The sequence below is a fragment of the Rutidosis leptorrhynchoides genome, chromosome 2 (genome assembly GCF_046630445.1).
Source record: "Rutidosis leptorrhynchoides isolate AG116_Rl617_1_P2 chromosome 2, CSIRO_AGI_Rlap_v1, whole genome shotgun sequence".
Lineage (NCBI taxonomy): Eukaryota > Viridiplantae > Streptophyta > Magnoliopsida > Asterales > Asteraceae > Rutidosis > Rutidosis leptorrhynchoides.
The window spans coordinates 133,144,081-133,148,792 of record NC_092334.1 but is presented as its reverse complement, the minus strand read 5'-3'; the positions used below and the strand labels follow the sequence as shown (position 1 = coordinate 133,148,792).

The following is a 4,712-nucleotide window of genomic DNA, read 5'->3' as shown; positions in this document are numbered from 1 at the left end:
AATTCACCCGGATCACCCAACCTAGGTGGAGGTTTTGGTGGAACTGTCTTCACCGGGTATGTCTTTACGGTTTTTGTTTCTTGCACTTTCTTATTCTTCTTCTTCTTTCCAGAGGTATCACAAACTCTATTACCTATTACTTGCTCATACTCAACTCCTTTTCTTGGAAACGGGATGGGTGGTCTGTATGGTATAACTACTGGCTTTACATACTCGGGTGGTGGTGGTGTTGTAACTTCTTCATTGTTACTCACATCTAAAATCTTCCCATCTTTTGGTACTGGTTTTTCAGAATTTGTTGAAACCATATTAACATTCTCATTCCGAGGATTTACTTCAGTATTACTCGGTAGCTTTCCTTGTTCCCTCTCACTCATTATGCTAGCAAGAGTACCTACGTGTTTTTCTAGATTCAAAATGGAAGCTTGTTGAGTTCTTAATGACTTATCAAACCTCTCATTTGTTTGGGTTTGAGATGTAATAAATAGTGTTTGAGATTCAACTAACTTTTGTACCATTTCTTCTAGATTTGGCTTTTTCTCTTCGGTTTGTTGTGGTGGTTTATACAAGTCAGGTCTTTGTTGATTGAAAGTGTTCTTTTGAGTTGGTTGGTTATTCGGACCTTGTTAGTTGTACGAGTTATTATTGGGTCCAATTGAATTGTAAAGAATGTTTTGATTTCGATTGAAGTTTGGCCTTGGCGGTTGATAATTATTTTGATAATTATTTCCCGGCCTTTGGTTCATATAGGAAACATTCTCACGTTGTTCCATCATTTGCTCAATGTGACAATCTTTCATTAAGTGTGGTCCACCGCATTGCTCACAACTGATTCGTATCGCGTGAATATCTTTAGACATCTTTTCCATTCGTCTCTCGAAAGCATCTATTTTTGCGGAAACGGAATCAAAGTCATGGATAGAATCGGCTCTAGCTGCTTTAGATGAATGAAAGATATCTTTTTCCTGGTGCCACTCATGCGAGTGGGAGGCTGTATTATCAATTATTTTGTGAGCTTCAATTGCGGTTTTCTTCATAATGGAACCACCAGCTGCTGTGTCGATGTCTTTTCGTGTAGCAACGTCGACACCTTGGTAGAATATTTGTACTATTTGATAAGTGTCTAAACCTTGCTGAGGACATCCTCTCAACAACTTTCCGAATCTTGTCCACGCCTCATATAATGTTTCATTTGGCTTTTGCGCGAACGTAGCAATTTCTCCTTGAAGTCTTACGGTTTTAGATGCCGGAAAGAATCATTTAAGAAATTTTTCAACTAAGACATCTCATGTATCAATCGCTCATTCAGGTAATGATTCTAACCAATCTTTGGCTTCTCCCTTTAAAGTCCAGGGAAACAACATGAGATAGATCTGTTCATCCTCAACTTCTCTGATTTTAAATAGAGTACATATCCTATTAAAGGTTCGAAGATGTTCGTTTGGATCTTCTTTTGGCGTACCACTATATTGGCATTGATTAGTTACCATATGTAGGATTTGTCCTTTGATTTCATAATCTGGTGCATTAATTTCTGGCCGAATAATGGCGTGACCTTGGCCAGTGCGTGTGGCTCTCATTCAATCTTCCATACTTTGAGGTTCCGTTACTTCCATAATTGAATTTTGTTGAATACAAATCACTAGCGGATTCTGATTTAACGCTTTATAGTTCGGGAGGAATGATTAGTGGTTCAGGATCTTGGAATTGTCCTTGAATATCCTCCGGGGTTTCAATTGTGAAGTCGGGTTCAAAAAATGGATTATCAGAAATTTGAATTGGAATACTTGTTCGACTAGATGATGATTCTAAAGAAAAATCAACGGCGACAATATTGGCTAGATGTCTTGATCGGGTTACAGGTGATGAACGTATGAAAGGTGGTGAACGTTTCGCTCGGTGCATTCACTGAATATCCTATTAGTTATAAAAATAAAAATTATTAAAGTTATCAAATCAATAGACTTTTCTGATTTTGCCCACTTTTCGAATAGTCAATAGATGCAGCAGGTAGCCAGGATCCTTTAAATCGAAAAATCCACAACTCGCCACTAACAAATCCAACTATTACTACGAACCAGAAATTTTGGATGTCTATTAATTCAATCGCTTACAATAATTTTTCTTCAAAAATTTAAAATTTTTAAAAGTTCTATGTCCTAAAAACTAGAGCGTAGAAATGAGAAAGAAAAAGAGTGCGTCGAAAAACGTCGAAAAATAAAAAGTCGAAAAATAATAATAAGAAAGCAAAGCGTCAAAACTTAATAGATTTAAAAACTAAAAATTAAAAAGTTGCGCCTAACGGTATTAAAGCTTAAAAGGAATTCTAAAGGAAAAACGGCAATTACTTAAAAAGGCACTAAAATTTATTAAAACTAAAGCGATAAGCGACGTCGTAAAATTCTAAAGCGCCTAAATCTTAATCTAAAGAAAAAGCACTTAAGGGATTTTACGGCAAAGCCTAAAAATCTAGAAATATAAAATAACTACGTCAAAAACTAAGTTTAAAACTAATTACGAACGATAAATATAAAAGTTACGAATTAAACGATAAAAAATACAAAATATAAAAATAAAACTAAAGTTATAAAAATACAATTTTTATAAAAATAATATTTTATAAAAGTATTAAATTATAATTATAAAAACTTTAATTAAAATTAAATTACAAATGGGATATACTATATTTTTACTACGAAATACGATAGAAATTACACAAGTTTTAATTATTTATTTACAAATGGGATATACCTAAACTCTGCTACAACACTATAGGCAGTGTACCTAATCGTAGAGTAGTGTAGTTTTTAGTAAGTCTGGTTCATTCCACAGGGAGCTAGTGATTACGTACTATATTTTTAACAACTATATTTATATAAAATATATATAATTATATATAGTAATATTATTATAAAAGGGGGTTTTTACCGTTTAATGACCGGTTTGTCGATTTTATATTTTTAGCGTAAAGATAAATGACGATAATATAAATGACAGAATTTAAATTGCGATAAAGTAAATTGCAGTAATTAAAATGACAGTAAATAAAGGTACGATTAAATATGAAATAAAAGTATTATGCTTATTTAAACTTCCGTAATCATGATGTTTGAAGTTTTGATTTTAATTCATTACTCTGGGTTAATTGTCCTTTGTCCTGGATTTATTTGAAACCTATCTGGTTTTTATCCATAATAGTTCATCGGTCATAATTATAAAATGCTCAACAAATTAACCTTATTCCCGAAGTCAAATATTCCAACTAATTAGGGATTTAAACTGTAACAAGGTTTTAATACTTTGTTAATAATTACACCAGGTTATCGACTGCGTGTAATCCAAGGTTTTAATACTTTGTTAACAATTACACCAATTACCCTTGTATGTAATCCACCCCTGTTTTAATAAGATTTGAACATTAATTTACCCACTTGATCAGTTTGAATAATCAATTACCCAACCCGAATAATTAATTAAATGATCGTAAAAGATGTCGTATAAACGTCACTAAATAGGACATGCATAATCATTTAATAATTATTAGATTAACTAATTTGAAGATAGGTTCGACAGATTCCAATGAGTTGTCATTCGATTAGACAATACCCCCTATCTATTAATAGTTCATAGTCCAATGTCCACAAGTGTCGGTCTTTTGTCCAAACCCGAATTATGGTACAAAATCCAATAACCCTATCTTAATATTTAGCCCAACATCACGATTACTTCGGCTCAAATAAGCATAATAATAACTTAGTTACGAGACATTAATTTAAAAAGGAAGAACATAGCTTACAGTGATTATTTATCGCGTAGCGTTACACGGACAGAACTTTGACTTTAAAAACTTAAAACATTCGCTACTATAACCTTATTATTATTAACTTAATATTGAAATTATAATTATAAAATATAAATATAAATATATATTGAGAGAGTGAGAGATCAGATTGAATAAGGTGTATCAAACTCGGCTGAATTTGTTCCAATTTATAGCACTTGGCCACCCTTTTCTTACCATACGATCGCATGGGATTAACTCTTCCAGGCCATGCGATCACATGGCCAGCTGGATCAGCAGCCATCAACTTGTTTTCTAACTTGCCGACACTTTATTTAAATATATATATATATAATATATATAATTTTATATAATTATATATATAAATATATATATATTATATTATATTCTTGTGCATAGAAGACTTGTAATGTTAGGTCCGTTGAGTCGTACGTTGATAGTTGGTTCATGTCTCGGTTTCGGATTTTCGAACGTCCTTTTGTACGCTTTGAAAATCTTGTACTTTGCGTTTCGTGGCTTGTACTCTTGTAATTTTTAGACGTTTCTCATCAATAAATTGAACCACTTGGATTGTACTTTGTACTTTTTAGCGTTTTGGTCATTTGCGTCTTCAAATCGTCGAATCTGTCTTTTGTCTTCACCTTTTATTATTTAAACAAATATCACTTATAAATAGAACAATTGCAACTAAAAGCTTGTCTTTCTGGAAGGATAATGCTATGAAATATATGTTCGTTTTTAGCATTATCAGCGTCCAAACACCTGATCAGTTGCAGTTGCTGAATTTTCACAAGTGCACGAACCAAGCTTTAATCAAACACTTTTTATGATCTGAAAACATTCAAAACATGCATCTTATATCACCAGAAAGGTATTTTGACGAGGAATGCAACTAACCACACTTCATCAA

The 4,712-nt window shown here is 32.7% G+C and overlaps 1 non-coding gene across 1 annotated transcript; it reads left to right on the top strand.

Annotated features, from left to right (window-relative positions):
* Window positions 1–1,125: 1,125 nt before the first annotated feature.
* LOC139894792 (small nucleolar RNA R71) lies at window positions 1,126–1,232 on the top strand. The gene has a single exon (XR_011775275.1). It is a non-coding gene; the product is annotated as a small nucleolar RNA R71 (small nucleolar RNA).
* The last annotated feature ends 3,480 nt before the right edge of the window (window positions 1,233–4,712 follow it).